The sequence below is a fragment of the Bombina bombina genome, chromosome 1, assembly GCF_027579735.1.
Source record: "Bombina bombina isolate aBomBom1 chromosome 1, aBomBom1.pri, whole genome shotgun sequence".
Taxonomy (NCBI): domain Eukaryota; kingdom Metazoa; phylum Chordata; class Amphibia; order Anura; family Bombinatoridae; genus Bombina; species Bombina bombina.
Genome location: NC_069499.1, coordinates 1120514314 through 1120541325, shown reverse-complemented (window position 1 = coordinate 1120541325; position 27012 = coordinate 1120514314). Strand labels below are relative to the sequence as shown.

The 27012-nt window shown below is 40.1% G+C and overlaps 1 protein-coding gene across 4 annotated transcripts in view; it reads left to right on the top strand.

Annotated features, from left to right (window-relative positions):
* Positions 1-27012, top strand: part of LOC128645248 (E3 ubiquitin-protein ligase TRIM11) — a 114334-nt gene that overhangs the window by 16806 nt on the left and 70516 nt on the right. The window contains exons 1-2 of one of the 4 annotated variants that reach the window (XM_053698090.1): positions 5551-5667; positions 12955-13049. The gene's annotated coding sequence lies outside the window, so the exon portion shown is untranslated. Of the gene's footprint in view, positions 1-5550; positions 5668-12954; positions 13050-27012 lie in introns of those variants that run through there. The other 3 variants (XM_053698099.1, XM_053698107.1, XM_053698116.1) reach the window with 3 other exon arrangements.

Here is a 27012-nt window from a genome sequence, read left to right as displayed (position 1 = left end):
TATTAAGATTGCCTCTTGCACCCTGAAATATCTGGGCATCACTTTGACTCCTACCGTAAAAGAACTGGTGGAACACAAGCGTATTAGAGATGAAATCTTAAGAGACCAGGCTAGCTGGAAAAACAAAACTATATCTTGGTTGGGGCGTATTAGTATGGTGAAGATGAATATTTTGCCCAGGGTATTGTATGTAATGCAAACAATCCCCATTTCAATCGGGTCGCATCTACTACACCAGATGCAAAGCGCAATTGAAACATATATTTGGAATGGTGCCACTGTCCATCTCATAAGGCATGGATACAGTTGAATAATAAAATACTCAAAAAAGGAAATGTGGGGGCCTTAGCTTGGGTTTCAAGGATGTGTTGCCCAGAACAGATAAAGCAATACCCTTTAATCGATTATGTATTTCATACATGGGACAAACTGATACGAGGGGGAAAACATATTTCCACCCCTCATTCGCCTATAACGCCAATACATGATAACCCTGACGTGGTCATTATGACCAAACCTCCTGTTTCTGGACATACCTACCCCCTAGTGGCCACTGCTATTGCCAATGCATTACTTTCGGGAAAACTTAAAACACAAGAGGAATTAGCAGAATGGGATAGTCAAACTTTCTCCTCATGGTTTCGGATGGCAAATCTCACCCATTATTACAGTACACATAAAGATAAATCCTCGCTAAATAGGCAAAAAACACCCTTTGAGACACTCTGCACTACCACTCATATTCCAAAACACTTAATATCCCTAATCTATAAACTATTGACGGGCCAGAGCGAAACTGAGCTACCGTCCTACGTAAAGGCTTGACGGAGGGTCCTAGGCATAGAACTTAATGTAAAGGAGTGGCTCAAAATATTTGATAAAGCTAAAAAATCATCTGTATCAGCCAGAATACAGGAAATGCACTATAAGTTGGTACCTCACACCCCAGAGACTAGGGAAAATATATCCAAGCACAAGTGGGGAGTGCTGGAGGGGATGTGGAGAAGAGGGTACACTCTTGCATATTTGGTGGACCTGCCCGCGCATCCGCCCCTTCTGGGAGGAGGTGTTAGCGGAAATTACCAGAATATTAAAGACTATCATCCCCCAGCCCAAATGACCTAATCTACTATGAATTACCAAAAGTGACAGGAGAGGCTAAACAGCGCCTGCTCCTCTGGATGCTGAATGGGGCCAAGGGACTCGTTCCCAGATATTAGAAGTCACAACAAGTCCCAAGCGTGAGGGAGTGGAAGGCCAAGGGTGGAGACCTGCTACAGCTGGAGAGGTTTCACTATCTTAAAACGGGTAGGATAGCAACTCATATAGCTATGCTACTAGCATGGGAAGGTAAAGACATTTAAGGGAAATATTAGATACTGCGGACCTAGAGCCACACAGTGCCCGCTATTTTCATCCTTCAACACACCCTCCCTTTACCCCCCCCCTTTTTTTCTTCCCTCTCTCTTTTCCCTCTAACCTCTTCCTTATCCTAGCCTCTAATTTATCCTTCTCACCCCCCCCCCCACATCCCTCATAACTCCCCTAGAGGTGACTGCATCAGACTGCTATGATCTCCCTATTAGGTGTGCAAAGAAAATAGGGAACTAGATAATCATTGTAATATTGATCAACATTGTAAGTAATGTTTATGTAATTCTATGAACAATGTTAATGCCAATGATTTGTTATTGTTATGTAAAATCGATATGACAAGCTCAGAGAGATTGGAAATCTCAACCCCTATGTAAACCGTATATCGATACAACTTTTCTCAAACCCCGGAGGACATATACCAACAAATGTTTAAGATCGCAAATTAATACCTCCTGTTTTTCATACTTTTGTTGTAATAGAATTGTTGTATGTAAGTCTGCAATAAAGCTTGTTATTAATAAAAAGCAGCATGAAAGGCAAACATGTCAAATTGGTAGAATTTGGAAAAGGTATGTAAAGATGATCAAGTAGCTGCCTTGCAAATCTGTTCAATTGCAGCTTAATTTGTAAAAGCCCAAGAGTTCACAACGGGTCTAGTAGAATGAGCAGTAATTTGTTCAAGGGGAGACATCCCCACTACACTGCATGTTTTGTGAATCAAAGCTTTAAATCAAGCTGCCAAGGTGATTTAAGTATAGAAATGGATAAACAAACAAAGAGGAATGATTTCTGAATTCTTAAGTGGCTTGAAGAAAAAAATGTTAAGGCCCTAACTACATACAAATTATAAAGTAATCTCTCTTTAGCACAGAGAGATAGGGCTGCAATTTCATGATTGATGTTTTAAGAAGAAACAACCTAAGGAAGGAAAGAGTAGTTTGTTCTTAAAACTGATTTATCCTGATTAAAAATCAGTTAAGGAAAATCATAAAAGAGGGAAGAAAGTTCAGACACTCCTCTAGCCCAGGTAATTGCCAAAAGAAAGGGAACCTTTCAAGACAGCAGTTGAATGTCCAGACCATGAATAGCTTCAAACGGCTGAGCCTGAAGAACCCTTAACACCAATTTAAGGGGGGAAGCAGGCCTGATAATTGGTCTTATCCTGACCAAAGGTTGATTAAAGACTTGAATGTCAGGAAGACTAAAATATTCTTGTGATACAAAACTGAAAATTGAGTTCCAACAGTAATTATTTCCAGACTTTATAATAAATGCATATTATAACAGGTTTTCTGGCCTGAATCAAAGTGTCTATAGCTTAATCTGAAAAACCTCTCTGAGACAAAATAAGGCGTTCAATTGCCATGCCGTTAAATTGAGAGATTTGAGGTCTTGGTTGAAGAAAGGAGGAAAGATGCAAATCAGATGACCAGGGAATCACTAGTGCATCTATTAGAGTTACTTGTGAATCTTGAGATCTTGCACAATACCGGGGTAGTTTGTGATTCAAGCGGGAAGTCATAAGGTTTATGTCCAGCCCTTCCCAACATTTAACAATCTGGTCAAATACCTCCTGATTCAAGGACCATTTGCTGTGGTGGAAGTACTGACGACTAAGGAAATGATTGCATTCTGCCCATGTAAGAACACGGTCTACCTCTTTCATTGCTAATGAACTTTGAGTACTGTCTTGGTGATTGATGTAAGCCGCTGCTGGGACATTGAATGACCGACACCTTAGAAAAGACTCTTGTTGTTAACAGGGGCTGACTCTGGAGAGCCGTGAAGATTTCACAAAGTTCCAAGATGTTGATCAGTAGCCTCGCCTCCCGAGAGGAGAAAACTCCCTGTGCTCTCTGGGAACCCCAGACTGTGCTGAATTCCAACAGGCTGGCATCTGTGGTAATTACAACCTAATTGGACGGAGAAATAGACTCCCTGAATCAATGATTGGTGTGTCTGATCAGAAACTTCTGATAATGATTTGCCCAGCTCCAGAAATTATCTGAGAGCCTGCAGAGAATGAGGACCGGAGCTACTATATGTGCTAAATCTGGCACCTGTAAATTTAAAGAGACAGTACCTCAATTGTACTGTAAATGTGTAAAATGGTTTAAAACTGTATGTAGTGTTATTTGGTGTATGTAACTGTGTTGTATGTCCTCTTGCTATGTGACGTATACATGTTCATGCTAATAGCCTGTGGACTATGAAGGTGCATGGTACTTACTTGTCGACTCCTTCATCTACTGTGCTCAGCTTAGCTGCAAAAGACTGCTTCCAGTAAATGGGTCCATCCAAGGCAGTGCAAACACAGTGAAAAGGATTTGTAAAGAAGCAGGGCTGCCAATTGAAATTTTGGAGCCCCTTACTGTAACCATTTTTTTTTTAAAGTTTCCAATTAACTTATATTATCAAATTTGTTTTGTTCCCATGGTATTCTTTTCTGAAGAGATACCTAGGTAGGTGTCTGGAGCCCTACATGGCAGAAAATAATAACATCTCCTTGCAAATGGATAACATTCTTGCAAAACGGTTGCCATATAGTGCTCCAGATGTGCACACTCATGAACTTATATTCCTGCTTTTCAGCAAAAGATACCAAAAGAAAAGAAAATTTGATAATAGCAGTACATTTTAAAATTGCGTGCTCTATATGAATCATTGAAAGAACATTTTTGGGTTTCATGTCCCTTTAAATAATATAAACATGAACCATTCTTGCTCTTTTACTGATATAACAGCTATTTGCATACTGTGCAAACATAGAATACCGGTCTTACTCGTTGTCTTTAATGCCAGGAGAAAATCACACACAAAAAAGGTGGAACAGGAACTTCTCTTTAAAGGGACAGTGTGCACAATCCTTTAAAATTTATATCTTAGATCTATATTATTTACACTGTGCATGTCATTAAATAATAAATATTAGTCTAATTCTTAAAAAATAATGTAATAATGAAATTGGAGCTTTTAACTCTTAGCTACCCAGTATTGGGGGTTGTGACCACTCAGGCTATCTCAGCAATCATTTATTATTATTATTTATTTGTAGAGCGCCAACAGATTCCGCAGCGCTAAACAATCTACACAATAACTGCTCCAAATAGTCTACACCTCTTTCCTAGGGCCTGATATTTAAAACCTCACCACTCTATGAGATGATCTATGAAGTCCGTACGGTGAAGCCCTTAAAAAAACGTTAGAAACACAAATGTTATCTTGAGAGATGTTTATGTTGCTATGTAGTGTTCTTTATGTGAAACAGAGACTCCTACATTACAATAGAAGGTCTAAAAATATCCCAAAGAATTTGTGTGGTTTCTCTCCATGCTGGAGAGAGTTTAAATATCAAGCCCATAGGGGTCCATTTATTAATGTGCGGACGGACATGATCCGATGTAGCGTATCATGTCTGTCGCACATTGATAAATGTCGACAACATACGCTGTCGGCATTTATCATTGAAAAAAAAAAAAATAGCAAGCGAGTGACAGCAAATTCCAATATAAATTTATTCAAAAAAGACAAAAATAGGGCAACGTTTCGGGACCTTATCCCTTAGTCAGGTATGAGGCATTTATCATTGCACCAGCAGTTCTTTTGAACTGCTGGTTCAATACCACCCCCTGCAGATTTGTGGTCAATAGCAGGGGGTTTCAATCAGCGCAATCGTATTCGATCGGGCGGATTGCTGTCCGCCACCTCAGAGGCCCGTTGCTTCTTAACTTCCGCTTCAGCCGGAACTGAAGTGGAGTGGGTCGGAAGCAGCATCCGCTGCTTCATAGGTAGACCCCTTAGTCTCAATCATTCTGCTTTTACCATAAAAATCTCTCTTGTGATAAAGAGCAGAGCACTCGTTTGCTGCTGTTTTAGTTTGTTGCTGTTTTAGTTTGTTGTTGTAGGAGCTATCAGTGTCATGTATGTAAACCCAATATAGTGCTGTATAAAATGCACTTTATAAATATCAGACAATAATAATAGTAATACAAATCTAAATATGGCCTTGAAACAATGGATAAGCTTTCAAAACTAGGTTTTCATATCAGAGAAGCCTCACTTACATTAGGCACCCTCTGGGTGTAATACCACAGCATTTTATTCCTGGTTCACTCCCTCCTGCTGAAACCTTTGGACTGCAGGCATGAAATGAAACTTACAAGAGGCTGATGTGTGAAACTGATCTGCATAGTGCTGCAGGGATTGGCCTGTGGAGAGGCTGCAGATTCCATCACGCAGAGACCAGCCTGTCAGGACACGGACTGCTAGGCACAATACCCTGCTCAAGGAGTAAGTAAACCCCTAAATGATTCCATGAGAGCCTGTCCGTCTGACTGATGCTGCTTTTGTTGTAAAGCTCTACTGCTGTAAAAGGTTGAAACATCTATGCTTTAAAGGGACATGGTACTCAAAAATCTTCTATCATGTAGAGACAACACAACATGTATACAAATATTTTTATGAAAAAAAAGTTAAATTGTTTAAATTGTGAAACTAACAGAAAGTGACTATACCTAGATATCTATTGCTTATTGGCTGATATTTGAATACTGTACAGAGAAAGAATGGGCTTATTATGCTCAGGAACAAAGCACTGGTACATTTTGCAATACTGCATGCAATTTTAAACATCTTTCCAATTTACTTCCATTAAAGCAGGACTGGACTGAGGCCAATAATAGGCCCAGACATTTAAAGCTAGAGCAGTCCATATAAGTTAGACCTCTGTCAGCTAAGTAGCTATAACAGACCAAATCTCTCATCTTTACTTTCTGCTTTACAAAATAGGCAGATTTTAACAGTTTTTCTGTTGTTACCCATATTAAGAGAGAGTGGTATATAGAAGTAAGGCCCACATAAGAGGCTGGCCCACCAAGCATTTGCCCTGTGGCTAGAACTTTCCTGATTCTGATAGGGCGTGCAATTTTAAAAAACTTTTCAATTTACTTTTATCATCAAATTTGCGTTGTTCTCTTGGTATTCTTTGTTGAAAGTTAAACCTAGGTAGACTTATATGCTAATTTCTAAGACCATGAAGGGCGCCTCTTATCTCAGTGCATTTTTACAGTTTTTTTTACAGCTAGACAGAGCAAATGCATGTGTGCCATATAGATAACATTGTGCTCACTCCCGTGGAGTTACATAGGAGTCAGCACTGATTAGATAAAATGCAAGTCTGTCAAAAGAACTGACATAAAGGGGGCAGTCTCCAGTGGCTTAGAAACAAGGTAATCACAGAAGTAAAAAGTATATTAAAGGGCCATGATACCCAAATGTTGAAACACTTGAAAGTGATGCAGCATAGCTGTAAAAAGCTGACCAGAAAATATAACCTGAACATCTCTATGTAAAAAAGAAAGATATTTTACCTCAAAATGTCCTAAGTATTCACACCCCATTGCAAAGGACTTTAACCCCTTAATGACCACAGCACTTTTCCATTTTCTGACCGTTTGGGACCAAGGCTATTTTTACATTTCTGCAGTGTTTGTGTTTAGCTGTAATTTTACTCTTACTCATTTACTGTACCCACACATATTATATACCGTTTTTCTCGCCATTAAATGGACTTTCTAAAGATACCATTATTTTCATCATATCTTATAATTTACTATAAAAAAAATATAAAATATGAGGAAAAAATGGAAAAAAACACACTTTTTCTAACTTTGACCCCCAAAATCTGTTACACATCTGCAACCACCAAAAAACACTCATGCTAAATAGTTTCCAAATTTTGTCCTGAGTTTAGAAATACCCAATGTTTACATGATCTTTGCTTTTTTTTGCAAGTTATAGGGCAATAAATACAAGAAGCACTTTGCTATTTCCAAACCACTTTTTTTCAAACTTAGTGCTAGTTACATTGGAACACTGATATCTTCCAGGAATCCCTGAATATCCATTGACATGTATATATTTTTTTTTAGAAGACATCCCAAAGTATTGATCTAGGCCCATTTTGGTATATTTCATGCCACCATTTCACCGCCAAATGCGATCAAATAAAAAAAATTGTTCACTTTTTCACACATTTTGTTACAAACTTTAGGTTTCTCACTGAATTTATTTACAAACAGCTCGTGCAATTATGGCACAAATGGTTGTAAATGCTTCTCTGGGATCCCCTTTGTTGAGAAATAGCAGACATATATGGCTTTGGCGTTGCTTTTTGGTAATTAGAAGGCTGCTAAATGCCGCTGCGCATCACACGTGTATTATGGCTAGCAGTGAAGGGGTTAATTAGGTATCATGTAGGGAGCTTGCAGGGTTAATTTTAGCTTTAGTGTAGAGATCAGCCTCCCACCTGACACATTACACCCCCTGATCCCTCCCAAACAGCTCTCTTCCCTCCCCCACCCCACAATTGTCCCCGCCATGTTAAGTACTGGCAGAAAGTCTGCCAGTACTATAAAAAAAAGCTATCCTTGATAAAAAATAAATTAAAAAAAGGCATATTTACATATGCTGCTCTGGAGGATCCCCCCTTAGCCCCCAACCTCCCTGATACCCCCCAAACAGCTCTTTACCCATCCCCCTCTAACTTATTAGTAGCCATCTTTGGTACTGGCAGCTGTCTGCCAGTACCCAGTTTATAGTAAAACATGTTTTTATTATTTTTTTTAAATAATTTTCTGTAGTGTAGCTTGCCCCCCCCAAAAGACCAACCCACCACCCCTCCCAGATCTCTTAGATCGACATACAGGGAGTGCAGAATTATTAGGCAAGTTGTATTTTTGAGGATTAATTTTATTATTGAACAACAACCATGTTCTCAATGAACCCAAAAAATTCATTAATATCAAAGCTGAATAGTTTTGGAAGTAGTTTTTAGTTTGTTTTTAGTTATAGCTATTTTAGGGGGATATCTGTGTGTGCAGGTGACTATTACTGTGCATAATTATTAGGCAACTTAACAAAAAACAAATATATACCCATTTCAATTATTTATTTTTACCAGTGAAACCAATATAACATCTCAACATTCACAAATATACATTTCTGACATTCAAAAACAAAACAAAAACAAATCAGTGACCAATATAGCCACCTTTCTTTGAAAGGACACTCAAAAGCCTGCCATCCATGGATTCTGTCAGTGTTTTGATCTGTTCACCATCAACATTGCGTGCAGCAGCAACCACAGCCTCCCAGACAGTGTTCAGAGAGGTGTACTGTTTTCCCTCCTTGTAAATCTCACATTTGATGATGGACCACAGGTTCTCAATGGGGTTCAGATCAGGTGAACAAGGAGGCCATGTCATTAGATTTTCTTCTTTTATACCCATTCTTGCCAGCCACGCTGTGGAGTACTTGGACGCGTGTGATGGAGCATTGTCCTGCATGAAAATCATGTTTTTCTTGAAGGATGCAGACTTCTTCCTGTACCACTGCTTGAAGAAGGTGTCTTCCAGAAACTGGCAGTAGGACTGGGAGTTGAGCTTGACTCCATCCTCAACCCGAAAAGGCCCCACAAGCTCATCTTTGATGATACCAGCCCAAACCAGTTCTCAACCTCCACCTTGCTGGCGTCTGAGTCGGACTGAAGCTCTCTGCCCTTTACCAATCCAGCCACGGCCCATCCATCTGGCCCATCAAGACTCACTCTCATTTCATCAGTCCATAAAACCTTAGAAAAATCAGTCTTGAGATATTTCTTGGCCCAGTCTTGACGTTTCAGCTTGTGTGTCTTGTTCAGTGGTGGTCGTCTTTCAGCCTTTCTTACCTTGGCCATGTCTCTGAGTATTGCACACCTTGTGCTTTTGGGCACTCCAGTGATGTTGCAGCTCTGAAATATGGCCAAACTGGTGGCAAGTGGCATCTTGGCAGCTGCACGCTTGACTTTTCTCAGTTCATGGGCAGTTATTTTGCGCCTTGGTTTTTCCACACGCTTCTTGCGACCCTGTTGACTATTTTGAATGAAACGCTTAATTGTTCAATGATCACGCTTCAGAAGCTTTGCAATTTTAAGAGTGCTGCATCCCTCTGCAAGATATCTCACTATTTTTGACTTTTCTGAGCCTGTCAAGTCCTTCTTTTGACCCATTTTGCCAAAGGAAAGGAAGTTGCCTAATAATTATGCACACCTGATATAGGGTGTTGATGTCATTAGACCACACCCCTTCTCATTACAGAGATGCACATCACCTAATATGCTTAATTGGTAGTAGGCTTTCGAGCCTATACAGCTTGTAGTAAGACAACATGTATAAAGAGGATGATGTAGTCAAAATACTCATTTGCCTAATAATTCTGCACTCCCTGTATATTTAAATATATTTGGCAATCACTGCCACTTTTCTCCCATCATTTTTCTGTAGTGTAGCGGTTCCCACCCGCTTCCTACCCACGCGCGCGCACCCTCGTGCGCACCCGGCGTTCCCGCCCAAGATCCCGCCCCCCTCCACATCATACGGCCCATCGATGGCCGCCCACCCGCCTCCCAGACTGGCTCCCACCCACCAACGAAACCGGCCATCGATGTCCGGTACAGAGAGGGCCACAGAGTGGCTCTCTCTGCATCGGATGGCCAAGGGGGGTTATTGCAGGATGCCTCGATGTTGAGGCATCACTGCAATAACCGGAAAGCAGCTGGAAGCGAGCAGGATCGCTTCCAGCTGCTTTCCAGACCAAGGACGTACGCCACACGTCCTCGGTCATTAACTGTATTTTTTTTGAGGACGTGTGGCGTACGTCCTTGGTCGTTAAGGGGTTAAAGGGACATTAAACCCCCAAAAAAATTCTCTCATGATTAAGATAGAGAATACAATTTTTAAAAAGTTACCAATTTACTTTGATTATCAAATTTATTTCATTATCATGTTATTCTTTGTTGAAGAGATACCTAGGTAGGTAGCATGCACATGACTGAAGCCCTACATGACAGGAAACAGTGCTGCCATCTAGTGCTCCTGCTAATGTATAACATTGTTGCAAAATTGCTGCTATATAGTTAGGGTTGCCACCTTTTGTCCAGAAAATTCCTGGACACTTTTTAAGTGGGCGTGGAGAGGGCGTGGCTTGGGGCGTGGTCTGGGCGTGGCTTGGGTGTGGCTTCTCACAGCCTCAAATTCGTTATGAAATCAATTTTTATTATATATATATATAAATATATATATATATATAATATATATATAATATATATATATAATATATATATAATATATATATATAATATATATATATATATATTATATATATATAATATATATATATAATATATATATAATATATATATATATAATATATATAATATATATATAATATATATATAATATATATAATATATATAATATATATATATATATTTATATATATAATATATATATTTATATATATAATATATAATATATATAATTTATAATATATATAATATATATATAATATATTTATATATATATAAAATATATATATTATATATATATTATATATATATATAAAATATATATATATATAAAATATATATATATATATATATATATATATATAATATATATAATATATATATGTAATATATAATATATATATGTAATATATATATATATATATATATATAATATAATATTTACACATAAGCCCCCACAAAAAAGGACCATATCAGTTAGAAAAAAACAGCAGACACAGCCAAGTATTACTCACAGTTTCTCTGTGACTGGCTGCACTGCTCTTGTTGGCTTAGGGCCGGCTGGGGCAAGGGCTCCAGGAAGACTGCTGCTGCAGTGGACCTACAGTTGACGGAGGTCGTGGTCTGGCCATATTTCAGCAGGTAGACAGCCCGCTGCGCGGCCACCGCACTTCTAACACCTGCACCCGAATGTGATGACTGAGACTCCCCTCCTCGATCCTCTGACTTCCCCCCTCCCACTGTCCCACACTAATCACTGTCTCTCCTGCAGGCAGCAGACTCCACCTACCCGTTTTTGTCCCCCCCGGCTAAGCGCTCCTCTGGCCAGCTAAAGTTTTTTTAAAGTCACTCTGCTCACTGCTGCTTGCTGCGCCAGGGGAGCGTTTAGCCCGGGGCATTTGAGGCTAGTTCCGGGACACGGGACACAGAGCCTCAGACCGGGACTGTCCCGGTGAAACCGGGGCAGGTGGCAACCCTATATATAGTGCTGCAGACACGTGCACACTCTTGAGCTTACATTTCTGCTTTTCAAATAAGGATAACAAGAAAACAAAGAAAATATGATAATTGAAGTAAATTAGGAAGTTGTTTAAAATTTGATTTGTTTTATCTAAATCATGAAATAAATAATTTGGGTTTTATGTCCCTTTAAGCAGCAAATAAGTATGTCTGTCCCGGAACAGGCAAGGGAGTGACTTTTTACACAGAACTTACTCTGCTGAGCTGAGGAAATTGTGAGGTAAAATATCTTCCTTTTTTACATAGAGATGCTCAGGTGATATTTTCCTGTCAGCTTTTTACAGTTATACTGCATCAGTTTCAAGTGATTTAGCATATGAGTATTATGTCCCTTTAATATAACAGTGATGGTTATGCAAAACTGGGGAATGGGTAATAAAGAGATTATCTATCTTTTTAAACAATAACAATTCTGGAGTAGACTGTCTTTTTAACAAAATGTGCACACTCTTTTTATATTTGCACTTTTGAGTCACCAGCTCATACTGAACATGTACAAGAATTCACAGGAGTGTAAATAACTTTAAAATCTTTCAGACAAAAATGTACTACTCATTTTAAGTTAAAACTAAGGGGTCAATTTATTAAAGACCGAGCGGACATGATTCCCTGTAGCAAATCATGTCCGCCTGGCAAGAAATGCTTGCGCAATGCTACCCCCTGCACATTCGTATCTTTTTGGGATGATTGCAGTGGCGGACAAGTTGTAGTGACGGACAAGTTAAGAAGCCGTCCACTGCTTCTTAACTTAGGTTTTAGGCGGACCTGAAACCTCGGGAGGAGCAAGCAGCATCGGCTGCTTAATAAATCTCCCCCCATGTGCTATTGCATTGTCTTGTTATCACTCATTTGTTTATTATGCAAATCTACTGTATAACATTTCCACTGCCAAAGAAGCATAACATGTATTTCAAGATTACAGTGAATGAAAGAGCTTTTAAAAGACCACAATAGTGCAATAATATAATGCTCTAATTAATCAGAGAGCATTATCATTAACTAAAAGGTTGCCTCTGTGTGTTTAACTCCTACAAAAGGGTTAAACACATATTTAAAGTCTGTTTGGAGCTGTGATGAACTATTTCCCTTTCACTTGACATGGCCCATGAGCACACTGTTAACAAAGCGATTAAACCTGCATGGGTTAAACACACAGATAGATGGAAGCATTTGTGCACTAACAATAGAGCACGTTACTGTCACACTGTTATGGCCTTTTAATATATAAGCCTGGTAGTAATTATGTAGAGAAGAAAACAGAAGGTAATTATATCATAGAAAATTTAACAGACAATAAAGTTTTTTTTTCATATTAACTTGGTTGATCAAGTTTGCATTTATTTCAGCATGAATACATCTCTCTTTCTGCTCTCTATATAGATAGCAGGGAAGCATCTGGCAAACACTGTGTAAATATGTATAACTCTACCCAGCAGGTACTGAGTCCACTGGAAGTGAAGCATATCCGGGAGAAAGAGAGGAAAAAGCTCAGCGGTTTTCTCTTTCACACTGAATTTATTATCCTGTGGTAGGTAAATAACACTGCTGCAATTTAAACTGATAGCTGTGTATTTATACAGTAATAATAAACAGACTGTTCTGCATAATATGTCTCTATATACTAATAATTAAAATGTTGCACTGTTTAATCATATAAACAATGAATATGCTACTGTATGTAATGACCATTTCATCCATGACTCCCTTACACAGTGTGAAAATAATTATCCATAGAGTGGTCTTAAGAAGACACTCAAAAAAACTAAACTAATCTAAAGTGCCATTACTTCCTATATCAGTGATATGTGAGTGTCTGCTCCCTCCAGCAAGTGTGAAAGATTATTGAAATATCATTTTTCTTTTTGTTCTAAATACATGATGTCAGCTTAAAGAATTATGGTTCTCTGCTTCATCAGTATGAGCTTTGGTGACTGACAAATTCTATAATAAATAGAGGAAGGAAGACAGAGCAGAAAGAGGAGAAAAGTGAGAAATTAATCTTCTCTTTTTTCCCCTATTATTGCTGATCTATCTGACAGCAAGGTTCCTTTTACCGTCTCATGTTTTTTGAAAGATCTAGAGTGATATTGACTGCCTAGCATGTCCTAGCAAGCTAGGAAAAAAGCATAAACACAGTCTGTTGTCTAAAAAGACAGTTATGGGGGCCGATTTATGAAGCATCGGTCATCTGCGTATGCTGTCTGCATTTATCGATTTGCAGTGGACATGATACGCTACATCGTATCATGTCCACTCACGCTATAATAAATATACCCCATGGACTCTTCGTGAAGCTGATCCTGGTATGTCTGATGAGGATAGATCATTTTCCCCAAAACCCCCTAAAGAGAGAGCTGACACTAGATATTCTCCGTCTGCTCATGGTACAAATACTCGGAGGGATTCTTCTGCTCTTACATTTGATTCCATAAAACAGATGTTCGATAAGCAACATCAGTTATTTACAAAGATTTTTAAAAATTAGAAAACTCTTTTGAGAATCTGAGGAGGGATATTTCACCTATTAATGAACGTACCGAGAGAAAGCAGTAGGATCTGATGGTAGACCACACTAACCGTCAGTTATACACAACATTTAGCTGACATGGGATGATCTGGGGATGACAGCAGAATTGACCACATTTACAAAGCAGCCAGACCCTAGAATCTTCTCCTGATAAGCCTAGAGACACAATTGTTCCTCTACATTACTTTTTATATAAAGAAAAGTTAATGAGGATATTGTTACACTCACCGATTCTGGCTGGCCAATATAAGGACATATCATTGTTTCCGGATCTCTCCTCGCTCCAAGTACAATTAGTACCCTAAAACAACAACAAATTAGATTCGACAGGGGTTACCCGACTAAGGCCTAGATTACAAATGGAGTGCTAATTTATCTTGTGGCCATAATCAAGCAAATTTGCATGTTTGCGGTCGCACAATAAATAACCAGTCATTGTATGTGGTTGGTTATTGCTACTGCAAGCTGTTGGTAGCAATTAGCGCTTATAAAAAGAATCAGAGATCAGATATGTGTATATATACACATATTAACACATAAATATATATGTATATAAGCATATACATGTATATTTACAATTTGCTGCCATCGCTGCACTAGTTCTCTTGCCATGTCTCACGGCATGAGAACAAAGCTTCTATTGGAACCTATGAAAGCGTGCTCTCGTGAGTGCAATGCTTCCCAGCAATGCGTGCACAAAAGTGATATTTTGCACTCCATTTGTAATTTAGCCCTAAGTCGATCATCACATAGGATGAGACTCAATACACTATTATGACCCCAAGGCAAGGTCAAGATTTTTTGAGGAAATGGCATCTAGATCAGCAAGAACCTGAGAATCAGAACTCTTCCCAAAGGAGCAGCTACTTTAGAGCTGGAACAATATCAGTATGAAACTGACGTTGATGTACACCTGTTAAGCACTCACTTTCCTGTAATAAAATTAGAAGGAATGGACTGGTTGAGACTTCTGGATGGAGTGTGGAGCTAGAATCAATAAAATTTAACCTTTAATAGAAATTTTAAAATGGTTCATATAGACAAGGACAAAACATTTAAAATATACGTCTGCTATTTTAAATTTAATTAAATTGGTTGAGATCTATAATAGTAGGATTGGGAATAATGGGCAATAACACACAATGGGAATGAAGTGGTTGATAACCCGATATGTTGGTTTTTGGATATATATAATCCTCAGGTAAGGAAGTATATCTAAATAACGTTGGTAAAATAACTGGTTGGGTAAAGTAAATAGTACCTTTGTCAGAAAGATAATAAGATTTGGAGCTATTGTTTAATCTCACTTATAGTGGTCTAGTTACACTAGATTTTGGATGTGTCTCATACTATTTTAAAATACCCCCACCTATTAAGTAATACGTGCGGTATTCAAAAAATGCTGATATTAACAGATGCCTTAATAATTTCTAAAGATGTACAGGGTATGGTTCATGTAAATTAGAGATTTCTAAGTTAATTAACTATTCATACTTGCAGATATCTACATTATTCCATTGCCCCAAATGTCGCTATTCCACTGCGGTAATATGTAAGCTAAGATCAAAGATTGTACTTTAAGATTCGAAAGCACTATTGTAGAATAACTCAATCTAAATCTAATATCTGGTTATTATAAAGTATCGGTATTGTTTAGTAGCCCTCAATATCACTTGTTCACTGCTGCGGTACCCAAAGGCAAGAGTTAGAGGTTTAAGATTTGCGGGTTAAAGGTACTGTATTGCGCACTTACTTAATCAATGTAAAGTATCAGATTACTGGAAAATATCAGTATTATTAGGTTACCGTAAATGCTAATAGTTAATTACAGTAATATCTAGACTGATATCAGAAGTGGGTGTTTGCGATGGACATGCACTGTGGTGCAGCCACTAATTACGCTTCGATATCTAGATACAATTGTGTGTTTAATTTCACTTGTTATTGAAATACTGCAACATTTGTATACAATCATTGGCTCTTTTTATCACAACTTATTCATTAAATGTTTGGTGTAGTTATACACATAGAGATTTTTGTGATGTGAAAGTATCACTTGCCTTTGCGTTATTATAGACTTAGGCAACTTAGCAAAAAAATAGAATATAGTGAAGAAATTCTGATATCACTAATATTTTGTTTCCGTAGTTTGCTTTGCTTGTTTCAACTATTTGATGTTTTAGCATATTTGATGTTTGGAATGCAGTTTCCGTAAGCTACAGTATATTAATGCTGCAAAGATATAGTATAAGGTTATAACTAATTTATATGATGTAATTTCACAATTGCTTGTTTTTATTCATGGGAGCTGGAGGCTAAAAAGTACCGGCCTATACCTTAGGGACTAAATACTCATGGATTACTTCAAAGATAAATATTAGCAGTTTACTTTTAAATATAATAGAGTGCCACTTAAGGGCTGTCAATCAGTACCTCTACCTGTAAGTAGATTGTGAACTCAGCTTGCGTTAATGTTCAGATAGTAGTAATGCCTAATATTTACCGGCCTATACCTTGGAAGATTTTTTTTTTTTAATATATATATTTATTGATAAAATCCATGAGGGGTACAGAAAAAAGAAATGAGGGGAAAAAAAACAAAAGAACAATACAAGACAGGTATTTTACATGACAAAGAATGCATGCATAAGATTTCAAAATAAACATTTTTAGCTAGTGACATCATAACATAGGCCTTTCCTACTGAGTTATACTCCATCCGGTTATGACTTACAACTTAATCCTCAAAAATCCTATGTCTTCCTTAATAACGCAAAAATACATTAATTCCCTCCCTACATGGATTTCTTTTCTTTTCTTTTTTTTCCTTTTTCCTTTTCCTTCCTAGTCCTTTATTCATTATATTTTCTTCAATGAACAGCAAACAAAAACACATAAACAAACAAACACAAAAAAAAAAAAAAAAAAAAAAAAAGAGAAAGAGAATCGACTTAACCTCTCCCAAACCTCACCCCCCCTCCCCACTCCCACCCATATTAAGATAGAAATTGTCTCCAGGATTCAGGGTATCTATCTGAGAATATTAGTTCTAACAGATCTGATGACCTGCGAAAGTGGGTTAGTATTTGTCGCTGAACTTCCTCGGTTTGGTCTAAAATAACCTTATCCCATTTAATTAGATAGTTTTTAACTTTATTTTCCTCAAATATTTGTGGGTCTTGCTGTTCCAGGAGCATTTGATACCGAATCTTACCAATAACCGCAGCTATGGTTGGAGCATTTTTGTCCTTCCACATTCCTAAAATCACCTGTCTCACTAATAGAATTACCGTATTGATTAAAGGTTTGTTTTGGACCTGATCTTGTACCAAAAAAAATATATATAGTGGTTTAAGTGTTATGCTGACCGGCAAAAATCTATTCAGCCAAAATTCCACCTGTTTCCATAACTTAGTTATTTTTGGACAAGCATAAAACATATGGAAAAGGTCAGCATAAGGAAATCTACATCTATAACAGGCCATATTCCCTTTCCATTTGGCAAGCCTAGTAGGGGTGAGATAGGCCCTATTTAAAAGCTTTAAATGTGATTCTCTTATTGCCATATTACTTGAAAACTTCCTGACCCTGTTAAAGCTCTTTTGAAAATATTCTCTATCTATTTCAGGAAAATCTTGTCTCCATAAACCTAAAAGACTATTTATTCTTGCCTCTGCATCTTTAGATACAAGCAGTCGATAAATGTAGGAAATAGAATGATTTCCAGTGGAAAACGGCATCTAATGAGCCTAATGACCAAATATCCCTCTCCAAATTCTCTTGCTTATAGAAAAAATGCCTTATTGTAGATAGGCAAAAAATGATTTCCTACCTAAGTTAAATTCTCTAGTCAGAGTTTCAAATGATTTCATATGATTAGAGAATGGATCTATCAGCTGCCGTAGAAAAATCAAATTATTTGCTGACCATTTCACAAAGGCAGAAGTTGAACATCCACTTTCAAAATCCGGATTTCCTCTAATAGGTAAGTATTTAGATAAAGTGTGCCTTATCTCTAGGTGTTTACAGATTTTAAGCCAGGCTAGAATTACATTGTTGATTGTGAATTTTAATATAAAATTTTGAACTGTTGAATAGTGCGAGATATGTAGTATTGCTTTCAGCGAATAAGGAGATATTATATTCTCCTCAATCTCTAAGCTGGTAACATAATTTGCTTCAGTTAACCAGTCCAGCGCTATTCTGGTAAGACAAGCCAAATTATATTTTACCAGATTCGGGAAGGCAAAACCACCCATTTCTTTTGGATGCATTAGTCTAGCTAATGCAATCCGTGGTTTTTTAGAAGCCCATAAAAAGTGGGAGCAGCCTGCATTGAATTTTTTAATATCCACCTTCCGTATAAATACAGGGACATTCTGGATCACAAATAAGACTTTTGGGAGAGTTTGCATTTTAATTAACGCAATCCTCGCTGATAGTGAGAGTGGTAACCTACTCTATTTCTGCATCTCAAAGAGACACTTCCTCCAGATAGGAGTAAAATTTATACCATACCATTCCTCTGGATTTCTAGAGATATTAATTCCTAAGTATTTGATAGAATTATCGGTTAATTTAAAAGGATTTTCCAAGAGGCTATTTCTATTCTTAATTATCCACAAAATCTCTGATTTAGCTATATTTACTCTATAGCCAGTAAAATTGCTAAATTCCGCTAGTAGATCCACTAAGATTGGAATATTTTTCGCTGAGTTCCTTATATAGAATAGAATATCATCCGCATAGAGGGATAGTACCATCTTATGTTGTTTTATCTTAATGCCCTGTAATATTTCTCTACTCTTTATAGCTAAAGGTTCTATAGCCAGATCGAATAACAAGGGTGAAAGAGGACACCCCTGTCTCGTTCCTTTAGATAAAGTTATAGGGGGGGATAGAACATTATTTATGCTAAGACAGGAAATGGGAATCTGATATATTAAAGAAATATATGTGAAAAAGTGCCCTGAAAAACCAAAATTAGTTAGCGTTGTGAATAAGTGATCCCATAGGACAGAGTCAAAAGCTTTCTCCGCATCAACTGTCAAAAAAGCAAAATCTTGCTTTGTGTCTGACCCTGTCCTATGGGATTCTAATATGTATTCAATCAGCATCATAGCCTTTCTTATATTTTTTTGTGCTGTTCTCCCCGGTATAAAACCAGTTTTATCTGGATGAATGACATCACCTATAATCTTTTTGAGACGGGAAGCTAATATATTTGCTAAGATTTTATAATCGTTATTAAGGAGAGAGATTGGTCTATATGCATCAAGTGAGTTGGGATCCTTATCCTTCTTTAAAATGAGAGTAATATTAGATGCTGTAAAGGTTTGTGAGGGTTTAACATGCAGTAGAAAATAGTTATTAAACAGTTTAGTCAATGTAGGAGCAATCTCTTCTGCCAGTATTTTATCAAATTCACTGGGGAGTTGGTCAGGGCCTGGGGCCTTCCCTAGCGTTAATTCTATAATAGCTTTTGAAACCTCCCCCATTGTGATCTCCTTATTTATTGTATTCAGCTGTGCTGCTGAGATTTTTGGCGTCTTAATGCTATTCCAGAACCTATTTTTCGTCTCCTGGTTAGCTTCAGTAGAAGCGTACAGTTTTTGGAAGAATAAGTAAAATTGTCTATTAATGTCCTTTGGAGTGTTGTATTTTTGGCCATCAGATATTATTGAGCCAATATAATTATTTTTCCTTTTGCTTTTTGAAATGGTCGCAAGCATTTTTGCCGTTTTTGGAGAAAATGCACCAAATATAGCTTTGTTTTTGAGTTCTGTTTGTAGCTGATTTTGTATTAAAAATATCTCTTGTTACGGTTACCCTTAGTCTCGCTGAGAGATGGACCGCTTAGTAGCCTGGATCCCTATTGCTAAAGAGGGGAGAAGCTGCTTTCCATAGTATTCTATATGAGTCTCGCAAATATAGAATAATCTCCCTTAGCTGCAGTACAGCTAGGATACCCTTCTGCCCACAAAACCGAGTCAACGCTGCGATTGAGGGTCAAACAAGAACTCAGGACTGGGATGCCCAGCCTGCTTTTTATTAAGGTTACATGCACACAGGGCACTCCCAGGGGGAGAGGGGGGGAAGCACAAAATCCCCCATCACACATTTAGATAGAGAGCACTGTCCTTTGACAGGCCACAATAGGATTACAGTACTTAAGATAACAAGTTTACAAGTTCATCTTATCAATTAGCAGTCTGGCTCCAGAGGTGATTAGACAATGGGATTTGTTATCACTAAACTTAGAGCTGAGGCCAGCAAACGTGTATTTAGGCAATAGTTTCTAAAAGCTGAAAAAAAAGAGTTAACTCTTTATGAAATGATACTTGTTACGGTTTTCTTGGAGCCCTTCTTAGGCGCTGGCTTGCTGGTTCAGGCATTGCTGCTGGGAAATAAGCTCTTCACAACAAAATAACTAATGCTTCTGTAACAGTGCTCCCTTTCTGTGGAACACTCTGGCAGACACGGTCTGACCCCTTTTCGGGGCAGACTAAGGCTGTCCAGACCGCTGGTTATGCGGGGCTGAGGTCGGTTTGTCTGGACAACCCGTCGGCGTTGCCATTCTGTTTCCCAGGTCTGTAAGTAATGGTGAAATTGAAGGGTTGCAACGATAAGCTCCAACGTAATAGCCTGCCGTTATCTCCAGAGACCCGGTTCAGCCACACCAACGGGTTATGGTCGGTGACCAGAGTGAACTCCTGACCATATAAATAGGGAGTCAATTTCTTTAATGCCCACACCAAAGCCAAACACTCCTTTTCGACCGCTGCATAGCTGACTTCGCGGGGCAGGAGCTTCCGGCTGATGTAGGCAACTGGATGCTCCCCTCCATCTTCGCCTACTTGGCTGAGGACGGCTCCCAGCCCGAACATGGAAGCATCTGTATGGACGATAAAACGTTTCTTAAGGGCTGGGGCCGCCAAGACAGGAGCGTTAATTAGAGCATTTTTGAGAGCCTGGAAAGCCGTTTCACAGTGGGGAGACCACAGGACCTGTCGAGGTAAGTTCTTCTTGGTCAAGTCAGTCAGGGGTTTGGCAAGTGTGCTGTAGTCTGGTACGAACCGTCTATAGTACCCTGCCGTGCCCAGGAAGGCTAGGACCTGAGTCTTAGTGATGGGGGTGGGCCAATTGGCGACAGCTTCTATTTTGGCCGGCTCTGGTCGCTGCTTTCCACACCCCACCCGGTGACCCAGGTACTGTACCTCGGCCATCCCAAAGTGGCATTTTTCTGGCTTCAGAGTCAGGCCAGCAGCCCGGATCTGATCCAGAACCATTCCCACATGAGCTAAGTGGTCCTCCCAGGACTCACTGTGGATCGCTATGTCGTCCAGGTAGGCGCAAGCAAAACTCTGGAAGCCATCCAGGAGCCTATCCACCAAGCGCTGGAATGTAGCTGGGGCATTCTTCATCCCAAACGGCATTACCCTAAACTGATATAAGCCGAATGGGGTGACGAATGCCGACTTGGGGATAGCCTCCGGGGCCAGGGGAATCTGCCAGTAACCTTTGCAGAGGTCAATAGTGGTCAGGTAATTTCCCCTGGCTATACGATCGAGTAGCTCGTCTACCCTGGGCATAGGGTAAGCGTCCGTCACAGTATTTTCATTGAGCCTCCGATAGTCTACGCAGAACCGGGTGGTCCCATCTTTCTTGGGCACCAAGACAACTGGGGAGGCCCAGGGACTATCGGAGGGCTCAATTACCCTGAGCTGGAGCATCTCATCGATCTCCTTCTTCATTCCTGTCCTAACTGCTTCGGGGATTCGGTACGGAGCCTGGCGCAAGGGAGCTTGTCCCGGAGTATCTACCTGGTGGGTGGTTAAAGTAGTGTACCCTGGCTTCGGGGAGAAGGTGAGGTGTTTGGACTGGAGGAGTTGGTTGAGCTGCTCCCTTTCAGTGGGGCTAAGTCGGTCCCCTATCTGAACCTGCGCCACTATACCTGTGGGGAGGCTCTTTTCTAATAGGTCTGGAATGGGTAAACTGTCGGGGTCTTCCTGAGGGGAACAACATACGGCCGTCACGTTCTCTGGTCGCTCAAAATATTCCTTGAGCATGTTTACATGGAATGTCTTTCTAAGATTGTTGTCGTGGCAGCTAGCTATCACATAAGTGGTGTCTCCCCTTTTCTCTACGATCTGGTAGGGACCCTGCCAGGACGCCTGCAATTTGTCTGTCTTCACCGGCTTAAGTACTAACACCTTTTGTCCTATGGTGAAGATTCTCTTTCGGGCCCCCCGATCGTACCATACTTTCTGTCTTCTCTGGGCCAACTGGAGATTAGCCCGCACGGATTTGGCTAATTGCTCCATTCGGTCCCTGAGTTCCAGCACGTATGGCACAATGGGGACACCATCAGCCTCCATCTCTCCCTCCCAGTGCTCCCGGATCAGGTTTAGGGGTCCCCGTACCTTTCTTCCGTAGAGCAACTCGAAGGGAGAGAACCCTGTAGTTTCCTGGGGCACCTCCCGATAAGCAAATAGGAGGTGCGGCAGGAAGCGTTCCCAGTCTCGGTATTCCTGAGTGAACGTCTTGAACATTTGCTTGAGGGTCCCATTGAACCTCTCACACAGCCCGTTCGTCTGGGGGTGGTATGGGGAGCTCAGGAGGGACTTAATTTTGCAAACCTGCCAGAGTTGTTGGGTCAATTCAGCCGTAAATTGGGTGCCTCGGTCGGATAGGATTTCTTTTGGAAATCCTACCCGGGAGAACACCTGTACTAGTGCATTCGCTACCGTATCCGCTTGTATGTTGGATAGGGCGACAGCCTCTGGGTACCTGGTAGCGTAGTCCACTACGGTAAGAATGTATCGCTTACCGGAGGGACTAGGGGTAGCCAGTGGTCCCACTAGGTCAATAGCAACCCGGCTGAAGGGTTCCTCTACAATGGGCATATTTACTAGCTGGGCTTTAGGGTGATCGCCTCGCCTTCCTACTCGTTGACACACATCGCAGGTGTTACAGTAAGTTCTAACGTCAGCGTGCACCCCTGGCCAAAAGAACGTGTGAGTAATGCGGTGTAGGGTACGGGTAACGGCTAGGTGGCCTGCTAAGGGGATGTCGTGGCCTATTTTGAGGATTTCTTGACGGTATTTGTGGGGCACTACCAGCTGTCGCCATAGTCTACGCAGAACCGGGTGGTCCCATCTTTCTTGGGCACCAAGACAACTGGGGAGGCCCAGGGACTATCGGAGGGCTCAATTACCCTGAGCTGGAGCATCTCATCGATCTCCTTCTTCATTCCTGTCCTAACTGCTTCGGGGATTCGGTACGGAGCCTGGCGCAAGGGAGCTTGTCCCGGAGTATCTACCTGGTGGGTGGTTAAAGTAGTGTACCCTGGCTTCGGGGAGAAGGTGAGGTGTTTGGACTGGAGGAGTTGGTTGAGCTGCTCCCTTTCAGTGGGGCTAAGTCGGTCCCCTATCTGAACCTGCGCCACTATACCTGTGGGGAGGCTCTTTTCTAATAGGTCTGGAATGGGTAAACTGTCGGGGTCTTCCTGAGGGGAACAACATACGGCCGTCACGTTCTCTGGTCGCTCAAAATATTTCTTGAGCATGTTTACATGGAATGTCTTTCTAAGATTGTTGTCGTGGCAGCTAGCTATCACATAAGTGGTGTCTCCCCTTTTCTCTACGATCTGGTAGGGACCCTGCCAGGACGCCTGCAATTTGTCTGTCTTCACCGGCTTAAGTACTAACACCTTTTGTCCTATGGTGAAGATTCTCTTTCGGGCCCCCCGATCGTACCATACTTTCTGTCTTCTCTGGGCCAACTGGAGATTAGCCCGCACGGATTTGGCTAATTGCTCCATTCGGTCCCTGAGTTCCAGCACGTATGGCACAATGGGGACACCATCAGCCTCCATCTCTCCCTCCCAGTGCTCCCGGATCAGGTTTAGGGGTCCCCGTACCTTTCTTCCGTAGAGCAACTCGAAGGGAGAGAACCCTGTAGTTTCCTGGGGCACCTCCCGATAAGCAAATAGGAGGTGCGGCAGGAAGCGTTCCCAGTCTCGGTATTCCTGAGTGAACGTCTTGAACATTTGCTTGAGGGTCCCATTGAACCTCTCACACAGCCCGTTCGTCTGGGGGTGGTATGGGGAGCTCAGGAGGGACTTAATTTTGCAAACCTGCCAGAGTTGTTGGGTCAATTCAGCCGTAAATTGGGTGCCTCGGTCGGATAGGATTTCTTTTGGAAATCCTACCCGGGAGAACACCTGTACTAGTGCATTCGCTACCGTATCCGCTTGTATGTTGGATAGGGCGACAGCCTCTGGGTACCTGGTAGCGTAGTCCACTACGGTAAGAATGTATCGCTTACCGGAGGGACTAGGGGTAGCCAGTGGTCCCACTAGGTCAATAGCAACCCGGCTGAAGGGTTCCTCTACAATGGGCATATTTACTAGCTGGGCTTTAGGGTGATCGCCTCGCCTTCCTACTCGTTGACACACATCGCAGGTGTTACAGTAAGTTCTAACGTCAGCGTGCACCCCTGGCCAAAAGAACGTGTGAGTAATGCGGTGTAGGGTACGGGTAACGGCTAGGTGGCCTGCTAAGGGGATGTCGTGGCCTATTTTGAGGATTTCTTGACGGTATTTGTGGGGCACTACCAGCTGTCGCCTACGCTGTCCCCTTTTCTCTGTCCAGCGGTATAATTTCCCTTTTTCCCATAAGAATGTTTCGTTATCTGCCCCGCCCCCTCCGGTCTCTGCTCGTTCCCGGTACTTTTGTAAGGTCGGGTCAGTCTTAGACTCTGCCTCGAAAGCATCTGGGGTGTCCCAGGGTATGGGGCCTAACCTGTCAGGCAAGGTCGGGGTAGGTCTTACCTGTGTCTCCCGCACTGGTGAGAGCTCTCGCTCCGTCCGGGCTTGGGCCCGTGTAGTCACTGGGTCCGCCTCGTTGTTGCATACTGGAGCATAGGCAGAAGTCATGGGGCCCAAATCGTTGCCCAGTAGTACTTCGGCAGGTAAATTATCCATTAGGTGATCTGTGGGGTGACAGTAGAGCGCTGGTACAAAGGAGATACCACACACTTACAGATTGAGAAGATCCTCCTCAGTAATTTTAAGTAAAAAAAGGGGGGAGTGGGGTAAGTGCGCTAAAAAAGCTAAAGGTATCAGAACAAAGTATATTTTACTTTAAGGGTCATTAGTATTACCTTAATTTTTTTATATATGTGATCTCCGAAATATATATTAAAATAGTAAATGGAACTTCATTTTTTAATGAAATAAAATAAATGTTAATAAAAGTGTTCTTTAGAAGTGAATTTAAACTTTGTGTAAGTGATATAGAAAAGTAACTAAAATTGTTGCTAACGAGGTGATGTGAAAAGTAACTAAAATTGTTGCTAATAAGACGATGTGAAAAAATGTGTCATTAACAGTGTTTGGAATTTGTTATGTTTGGAAATATCCTATATATAGGATAATACAGTACTTGAAGACTAGTTAGTAGAGGTGTAGTACCAATAGCAATATTTGAGAATAAGTATTTATTAGTCCAGGCTAGAAATTAGCAGGATCCAAGGGACCTAACAGATAGCCCTTAATAGTAAATGCACACAGATGTAAATAATTTTACAGATTTATTTTCAGTTAAAAATATTACAATATAACAATTAGATAGGGGACGTCTCCCCAATTGCACAGCCTAAAGTTTCTTTAAAACCATAAAAATCTAAAAAAAACTACTATAAAACAATCTATATGATGAACATGGAGCCTGTGATCTAAGTGACTGTGCCTACTACAGACAAGGACATCTGAATCTCAAATGAACTTCTAACAAATTTCTGAGGTAACCCGGGTTATTCTGTTACGTCTTGAATCATCAATACCGGAGTCTAAATAATCCCTGCGTGCATTGGCACTAGGTGCAGGGTGTAATTTCAACTGACTCACAAAGAAATCCTATCTGGATAAAATACACACTCCAGCTGAGAATTTCTTCTTCTTTTTTGACAACCGGAAGACTTACCGGTGACGTCAGACGCCAAGATCCATGCGGCGCACTGACTCGGCTGAGAGATAGCCGGCGGACACAGGCTCCAGCAGCTCTTCCAGGACTTAAAAAGTAAGCTTTAAATTTGTCTTACCCACATCTGAAGGGAGAATATAATCACCCCTAGAAAATATACCTCTGTGTGCTATCACAATCTATTATGGAACTTGCATAGAGACTTTTAGCATTATCCACATATAATTTGAGGGCGATACTAAAATAACTCAGTCTGGATAAACGAATCTATCACACCAAAAATTATTACGAGAGTTAACCACACAAGATTCTACTGTGCTTATATGATATAGAGTTTCTGACTATTTGCTGTTCATCATATAGATTGTTTTATAGTAGTTTTTTTTAGATTTTTATGGTTTTAAAGAAACTTTAGGCTGTGCAATTGGGGAGACGTCCCCTATCTAATTGTTATATTGTAATATTTTTAACTGAAAATAAATCTGTAAAATTATTTACATCTGTGTGCATTTACTATTAAGGGCTATCTGTTAGGTCCCTTGGATCCTGCTAATTTCTAGCCTGGACTAATAAATACTTATTCTCAAATATTGCTATTGGTACTACACCTCTACTAACTAGTCTTCAAGTACTGTATTATCCTATATATAGGATATTTCCAAACATAACAAATTCCAAACACTGTTAATGACACATTTTTTCACATCGTCTTATTAGCAACAATTTTAGTTACTTTTCACATCACCTCGTTAGCAACAATTTTAGTTACTTTTCTATATCACTTACACAAAGTTTAAATTCACTTCTAAAGAACACTTTTATTAACATTTATTTTATTTCATTAAAAAATGAAGTTCCATTTACTATTTTAATATATATTTCGGAGATCACATATATAAAAAAATTAAGGTAATACTAATGACCCTTAAAGTAAAATATACTTTGTTCTGATACCTTTAGCTTTTTTAGCGCACTTA